Source organism: Mauremys reevesii, unplaced genomic scaffold (genome assembly GCF_016161935.1).
Source record: "Mauremys reevesii isolate NIE-2019 unplaced genomic scaffold, ASM1616193v1 Contig152, whole genome shotgun sequence".
NCBI classification, from domain to species: Eukaryota; Metazoa; Chordata; order Testudines; family Geoemydidae; genus Mauremys; species Mauremys reevesii.
Genome location: NW_024100774.1, coordinates 79,764 through 88,443, shown reverse-complemented (window position 1 = coordinate 88,443; position 8,680 = coordinate 79,764). Strand labels below are relative to the sequence as shown.

Below are 8,680 nucleotides of genomic sequence, written 5' to 3'. Positions count from 1 at the left end.
CTTTTGAGATATTTAGGAGATGGGTTTCCAAAATAGGCTTTGATATTTCTGCTAGTTAATAAAATACAGCTTTCCTTTGATAATGGAAGGAAATTGGATTAACAGGGCTCTTACTGGGAGGTGGGATCATGTGGTGTTGTTAACATGGATCATATCATATGGGGAAGCAGAAGATACAGAAGGGAATTGCTCCCCTCATGCTAATATTTCCTTTCCGTTCATTTTATTTTAGGATGAGTGCTCCCTCCTGGGCCTCTTTAAGAAGTGACCTTCCTTTTCCTGCCCCCGGTCTGTCAGAGGCACAGATCTACAGCCAGTACAGAGCTTTGCTGGAAGAGAGTGGACCCTCTGCCAGAGAGTGAGCATTAGGATTCTTTGTCTGTGTGCACATGGAGAGGGAGGGCAAGTGGGTAGATGTACATATACGTACAAGGTTTTGAGTGCAGACATGGAATACGGTTGCCACCCTTCTAAAAAAATGCACTCACAAGACAAATTCTCTGCAGTTGTTTTAAGAAAGATGGGGTTTTCTCTGACCACCAACAGGCCCCAACCATTCTTCCTCCTCTTAACATCTTCTTGCAATGCAAACAGTCCTTTTCCTCCCCCCCAACCTCATCCTGCTACTATCTGTGTAGTGATAGTCCTATTCTCTCCTATCCCTTTCCTTTGCTGAGTGGGAAATGTCTTTTTTTTATTATATCGTTTGTGCAATGCTTCGATGGTTCAGTCATTGCTATGGCAAACAAGTTAACTGCCAATGTCTGCAGTTGGATCTGCCCTGCTCTTTACTATCCTGAATAACTAAGAACTGAAAAGGAGAGTTAGGTGGAGGAGTTTGAACAAAACTGGTAGCATCCAAGAAACAACTATGGAATCTTTCAATTAATATCCGCTGGGGAAGATTACAGGATTGTCTGTGAGCTTGTAGCTACAGGCCAGGGAGGGTGGAGGGGAGCTGTGATCACCCCGAATTTGCACAGAGTCAGAGGGTGCCCCTAAAGGGACAATGTGGCAAGTGAGCTCTAGATGACGAGGAGCAGAAATAAAAACATGTCAACTCTTAAATGTGGTGTGGACTTTCCATGACTCACACCCTCTCATGCCTCACTTTAGCCCATTGAATGGTGGGGTTCGGAAAGAAGAATGGAGAGGGCTGGGAACTGGCCAGCAGCACCATGTGAGAATGCAATAATTGCCGTTAATTTTACAGACACCCCAGCTTGGTCCACTCTTAATCTCAAGTCCCTCTGAAGGACAAGCTATTGAGCTCAAACCATGTCCCCCGATCTCCTCAATTCGGTAGCAGCTGTCTTCCCCATCTAATGAATGCCTTCTCTCTTTTTCAGCAACTCTGCACAGCCAAAGATCAGCCATATTACTTCCTCTCCTTTCAGAGGGTCAGGAGGTAAGTGATTTCTACAGTTCTCTAGGAGGATTGAACTGGATGACTGAATGTGCTGTTTGCTGCACCTTCTTGCATTTTTCAGAGGATGTCTTTTTTTTTAGCAGCAGCAGCAGCATTCAGTTTGCTGAACGAGTATGAAACATTTAGTGCTTCTTAAAATCTCCTTGTGCCTCTTTGGAGGCCACATCCTGCATTTCCAGCCACAATAAACTAGAACTATATTTCAGAGAAGACAAAGAGGATGAAATGTTGACTGTGTGACCCACTGCCATTATACTATAGGGGGAGGTGGAAGAGAGCTTGCAAACATCCAACCCCACAGCTTGACATGCCCTCCACAGCAGTACTCTATTCCCATGCTAGGCAGCTACCACCAGTGGCCATTTGGAGACAGACAAGGGAGATCTGTCTGCTTGCAGGAGATGCAACATAATTAGTATCAAACCAGCCTCACTTTTCTCAGCATTGTTTCCTTCCTTACACTGCCAGGATTGGTTTTTGCTCTAAAGAGAAGTGATGCTTTACTACCAAATCACTAAGGGTGTTTGGTACACATGAGATGTAAATAGTATAAGAAAGAGCAAACCATCTTTTGCTGAGTTATTATGGGCAGGGATAACTGAGAAATATGTACAGTCATTAATGAAGATGAGAATGAGGAATTCAGCACTTCAGTCACTAAGGTGATTTCTTTTTCTAACACCACTTTAGAATCAAGGGAGCTGCGTGAGCGCCTGTAGGTCTTCTAGGCAGAGAATGATACCAAGTGAATGTGTCAACATTTGAGAAGGAACCCCTCTCCCAAAACACTTGATGTTTAGCAGACTAATATACTTCTAGGTTGTGTGACATTAACTCTGCTTTTCCTTCTCTTTCAGGCTCCTCATGGAAATCCATGGGTCCAGCCCGCCTTTAAAGTAAGTAGCAATGACTGGTGCCCAAGGGGAGGGAGAGAGGATGTAAAAGATCAAGCAGGATCCTATTTCTTCCTGGGGACCCACAGCCAAGGGACATTCCAACTCTCTCTCATATCATCTCTTTTCCCAGTTTCCAGCAGGCCATCTTCATGGAATGCTCTCCAAGCAAGGAAACAAGCTCAAGGAAAGCAGGGGCGTTAGGCGACGAGAGCTGAGGAAGCGTTGTTCTAAGTCACGGCAAACATGGGGGCCGAACTTTGTGGCTTTTACCTCACCCATAACTATTTCACATTTTGGGACAACATATCCCTTCCAATCAGCGGCACTGCTCTGGGGATCTAAAACCTCTCCTGAAGGATGATCCATCACTCTCACAGATCTTGGGAGAGAGGACAGTCCTTGCTTACGGACAGCCCCTCAACCTGAATCAAATTCTCACCAGCAACCACAGACCACACAACAAAAACACTAACCCAGGAACCTATCCCTGCAACAAAGCCCTTTGCCATCTCTGTCCACATATTTATTCAGGGGACATCATCATTGGACCTAATCACATCAGCCACACTGTCAGAAGCTCATTCACCTGCACATCTACCAATGTGATAAATGTCATAATGGGCCAGCAATGTCCCTCTGCCATGTACATTGGCCAACCCGGACAGCCTCTACGGAAAAGAAGAAATGGACACAAATCAGACGTCAAGCATTATAACATTCAGAAACCAGTCGGAGAACACCTCAGTCTCCCTGGTCACTCGATTACAGACCTAAAAGTCGCAAAATTACAGCAATAAAACTTAAAAACAGACTCCAGCCAGAGACTGCTAAATTGGAATTAATTTGCCAAATGGACACCATTACATTAGGCTTAAATAAAAACCGGGAGTGTATGAGTCATTACATAAAGATTTGACTACCACTACAAAAAGTTTTTCACTTAAGATGAGCTATTACCAGCAGGAGAGAGATCACTCTCATTACAGTGTGTATGGTAACACCCATTATTTCAGGTTCTGTGTGTTTATATATCTATATCTATCTTCCTACTGTATTTCCACTACATGCATGCGATGAAGTGGATTGTAGTCCACGAAAGCATATGTTCAAATACATTTGTTAGTCTCTAAGGTACCACCAGTACTCCTGTACTTTTTGCAAATATAGACTAATATGGCTGCTACTCTGAAACCTGTCATTATGCAAGGCACTGAATTTAGCCGTATGGAGTGGAAATCCATCAACTTCATAAAAACTCGCACAGATACAGACAGATATCATCTTTCTTTCCAAATGCAAATGGATGGACATCATATCAAAAGGACTGAAGGTAAAAAATCCATTACAATCGATGTATCACACAGACTATGCTGACAGATTGTGCCACACACTCTCAAAGAAACTGCGGAACCACCTGACCATCATCCTGTACAGCAAACAGGGAAAGATTAAGAATGAACTCTCCAAACTGGATACTCCCATCAAAAACCAACCTTCCACACAAACTTCCTCGTGGCTGGACTTTACAAAAACTAGAGAAGCCATTTACAACACACACTTTGCTTCTCTACAGAGGAAAAGGATACTCAACTAGCTAAACTAACTACATACCACAAGGGGCCACAACAGTGGATCCTTAACCCACCCAGCAATATTGTGAATCTTTCCAGCTATTCTCTCAGCCCAGCAGAAGAGTCTGTCCTATCTCGGGGCCTCCCCTTCTGACCCTCCACGCATTGTTTCATGTTCTCTGTGTATATACACATAGATAGATAGATAGATATCTTCCTCCTGTATTTTCCCCTGCATTCATCCCATGAAGTAGCATGTAAAAGCGTATGCTCAAATAAATTGGTTACTCTGAGGTGCCGCAAGTTCTCCTGTTCTTTTTGAGGATAACTGCAGTGAATCAATCTCTGCACTAGGAATGCTGTAAGATGCTTCTCTCTGCTAGGACAGAAAACTTGGCTTTGCTAAAACTGTTCTCAGTAACAACACTGCAGTGAGTAGCCTGTCCTCACGGAGCCAACAGTTCACTTCCTTGAGCACCCCCAACTTAGGTCATAACCACACTACACATACTCCTCTCCTCCTTACCCAGCCACCTGTACAGTTTGCCCTCTGTCTATTCCAAGTTCTGGAACAGCCCCCCATCTTAACAGGGTGGCATTGTCTGATGCTCAAACTCATGCTGCAGCATTTTCAGTGCAGGGTGTCCTATCTGATCGAGATATCCGCTGTCAGGCTCAGGGTATAAGTACTTCTTGTCAGAAGCCTTCCAATGCTCCCTGAAACAGCAGGTGGCTATGAGGAGGGTTTTCCTCACTCTGTTCTCCTGTTTTAAAATGTGAAGGAAACATTCAAGAACAGCAGTGCTGTTACAAGACTCAGTCTTCCAGAGACACCTCCTCATGACAGGGCCCAGCACTGCAGCAACTTCAGCCCATCTCCTCCTTCACACTCTGGTTGTCTAGGATGGGGACTCGGCCCTCCAGCCAGGTCACATTCAATTCCATCCCCTTTCTGAGGTAACCAAAGTCCAAACCAAATGATATAGCCCACAAATCAAAAGAAATAAGCAAGATCTTCTACCCCACCTGGGCCTGTCATTAGTTCCACTAGCCACATTAACAGAACATAAGCTCTACCATTCTTGAGCTCAAGTCTCTACAAACGTTTCACCGCCAGCTACCCCTCCCATGTTCCACAGTTTTTCCCGCTCTTTTCATAGACTGCTGAGTCATCAGAGGTCCAGCTCCCCCTGAGTCACTGACCCTCAGAACCTCTTCTCTGGAGTCCTTCCCCTTTTGTCTGCCTTTTATTGGGCTAGCACCTGCTCCCCCATTTGTCTGGCTGTGGTCTGGCCTTTTACAGGAACTCCTCACTTAAAGTCATCCTGGTTAATGTTGTTTCAATGTTAAGTTGCTGATCGATTAGGGAACATGCTCGTTTAAAGTTGGGAAATGCTCCCTTCTAATGGCGTTCGGCAGCTGCCTGTTTTGTCCCCTGCTTGCAGAAAGAGCAGCCCGTTGCAGCTAGCTGGTGGGGGCTTGGAACCAGAATGGACCAACAACCCGCCTATCAGCTCCCCACTCCCTTAATTTCCCTGTGCTGAAGCTGCCCAGGAGGCTATCAATTACAGGCTATCAATTGCAAGCAGTTCAGCTGTCCCTCCCGCCACTGCCACGTGCTGCTCCTGCCCTCTGCCTTGGAGCTGCTCCCAGAGACTCCTGCTTGCTGTATGGGGCGAGGGGGATAAAGAGAGGCAAATGTCAGGGTGTCTCCCCCTCCTCCCTGCTCCTGCACCCCACTTACCCCACATTCCATATAGCAGGGGGGACACATGGCTCTCTCTGCCCTCCCTCCTTTCCCGCTGCCTTGTAGAGTGTTGTGAGAGTTAACCCTTGAGGGCTCAGCCAATTGCTAATTCAGCATTTAGCAGGGAGGGAAATATCCAACCCTCTTACTCCTCCACCTCAACCAAGCTTCACAATCATCATCATTGTGTACCAGTAGTAAATTGTTTGTTTAAAACTTATACTGCGGATGTGCGTCTGTGCGTGTGTGTATATAGTGTCTTTTGTCTGGTGAAAAAACATTTCCCTGGAATTTAACCCCTTCTGTTACATCATTTGCTTAAGATCGTTTCACAGAAAGTCCTGTTTTCCAGGTTTGGCAACACTAAAAAAGTTTAATGATTCAGACGCCATGATGAATAAAACTGTATCTAAAATACAGAGGCAAGGGTGGCCACCCTCAAGCAAAAAACTTGAAAAGGTATCCATAGAAACCTTCTCTGACAGTGGTTCTCAGGCAAAAGGTGACCAGCAAGGGAGATAAAGGAAAAGGACAACACTGAAGCCTTCATCAAACTGGACAGCAAAAAGCCTTGGCCCTATTGTGGAGTTTAGCTTGGAAGAGACCATTGCCGAATTCCTCCAAGAGCTAGCTGACTGAGAGGAAGCTGAATTTACAGCTTCTTTACCCTTTAAGGAAGAGGTCCCCAAACTGGGGGCCATGCCTCCTTAGGGGGCATGGTGGAATGTTTGGGGGGACACAATGGGGCCCAGGCCAGCCCCCACAGGGCACTGGGAGGGAACGTTACTCATCTCCAGCCACGACCCCAGCTCCTGGCCCCACACCCGGCCTCTCCCCCAGCACTCGCCCCCAAACGCAGCCTGGGTGTGGCTCCGCACTCAACCCCAATCCTGGCCCCAGACCCTTCCCCAGCTGCAGCCACAGTTTCAGCCTCCTTACCTTTGTCCGCCTCCCTCTTCCCCCGACCCCCCACCTCCCCAGGAGTCGTGGCCTTGCTCGCAGCCCCAGGGGGGTCGTGGCCATTGGTAAAGGGGGGCACGTAAGGAGATAGCATAAGATAACACACTTAATCTCTGCAGGAGAACTCAAGCCTTAAAACAAATTATTATTTTTTATTATAAATGGAACCCTTCTGCCCCTCTGAGTTAGTAGCAACAAGGCTGGGTTCAGTATCCAGGGGTTCCATTTCAATAATGCAGTGAAAATGGGCTTGAGCCCCCACCCAGTGATCTGGGACAATTATATACCACCCCTACCCGAGTGCCTCTAGGAGGCAATACTTCCCCTCTCGCAAGCACAGAGTCTGAGTGTAGCAAAATCCTTTTAATAAGGAGGGAAACTATGTGGCATCATGTTGGGGAAACACTACAACAAGATTCATAACACAAACCATGAGCAAAAGACCCACCTCCAAGTAAGTTTTGGCAGTGTCCTTTTCCCCTCAGGGTCTTAAGTCCAATCACCCCAATGTCCAACAAGCCAAAAGTCTTTGTCCCTGGTCAGTGCCGCCCGAGAGTTCAAAAGTTCATCTGCAGAGTTTTACCCCCCCCCCCCAGCCTGGGTGAAAAGGAAGGGTGGGGCACTCGAGGTGTTAAGAGGCACCTTACGTGGTCCGAGGCCGACTGCCCCACCTCTCCATGGAGTTCTGCTGCAGCCTTCACCATGAATTGCTCCGCTCCACCAGCCGATCCGCTCCTCCAGCCGTCCCGTGAGACACTCCAGTCGTCCCCGCAAACTGCTCCGCTCTGCTCACTGCTCCGTGGGCTGCTCCAACCCTCCTGCAAACTGCTCCGCTCTGCCAGCCACTTAGCTATATATCTTCAGGCTCCTCCACTAGTAAACAGAGCACTCAGTGATCTCAGCTCAGTAATTTTAGCTCTTTTAGCAATTTCAGAATGTAGTAGGGGAGCCCCAGTCCTGTTGCACCATTGTCCCAAAGTGAATTCAGCTGATTTATACTTCATTTAAATGCTTTAAAATTTAGAGAATAAAATAAGATTTTAAAATCAATAGTATCCTGACAAATTTGAAAATTGCTCCAAATAGACCAGGCTGTGTACATTTCTATCCTAATAATAAATAATAATTAACAATAATAATTAATGCAGTCGATAGAGCTGTGTCCCTGCATTGTAATCAGAACATTTTAGTAGCAATATTTATTTGGGTGGCACGTGCACACCCATCTCCGGCTGTGAGCAGCAGTTACAGAATTTTTGGTTTAACCACGTCAGTATCTCTCTTCTGCTGCCGAGACAAGACATGCAATAGTGTCTTCACTCAATGCTAAATAAAGGTAATGAAATAAAAAGAAAAATACGTAATCAAAGCCATCTGTCATGTTCCCCTCTTCCCCATGTAGTAAGAGGAGGCCCTGAGATATAAACCTTGGTATCAGAGGCCTGGTATGAGGCCTGAGGCCTAAACTAAAGTAATGGTCAAGACTTTGCTAACATAAAGCAAAGTTAAGCTGTGAGCCAGAGGCAGGCCCTGCTCACAGAAGCTGGCAAGGAAAGGGCTGATGCTGCAAGAAGATACGTACCTAAAAGGTACTGAACACTAGATATCAGAACATTCACATACTTGCACATTCCACACAGATAACAAAGAACAGGCTGGCCCATCCCAATGACGGGGGCAAAAGGGTAATATGATGGATAGAGTTGTTTTGATCGTACCAACATGTACAAGGTGAAAGGCAGCACCTTAATACGTAGCGGGGTTGTACCTTGCTACGTGGAGGGATTGTACCTCATACGTCAGGTGTGATGTGTATCTTGTTTGTATCTGTGTATAAGAATGCATCCCTGGGGCAGTGTCTTTGTCTGGCCGAGGGGGCAGTGGAAAGTCCCGCCACTGACTGAGCCGGGTCCATTGCCAAGAGGCACTTTCTCGTAGTATGCCCTGAGTTAGGCTAAGAAACCTACAGGGAACTGCAATTGTGTCCGAGGTCACAATAAACCTAGTCGACGTGACTTTACATCTTACTGGACTCTGTGGTTATTGGGGGTTCTCGTCGGGTCTGCTGTGTGAGCTA

General features: G+C 46.4%; 1 long non-coding RNA gene across 1 annotated transcript; it reads left to right on the top strand.

Moving 5' to 3' along the window:
• The first annotated feature begins 338 nt into the window (after positions 1-338).
• LOC120393147 lies at positions 339-2,859 on the top strand. Its single transcript, XR_005591929.1, has 4 exons — positions 339-358; positions 1,350-1,408; positions 2,287-2,325; positions 2,456-2,859. It is a non-coding gene; the product is annotated as an uncharacterized LOC120393147 (long non-coding RNA).
• Positions 2,860-8,680: the final 5,821 nt, after the last annotated feature.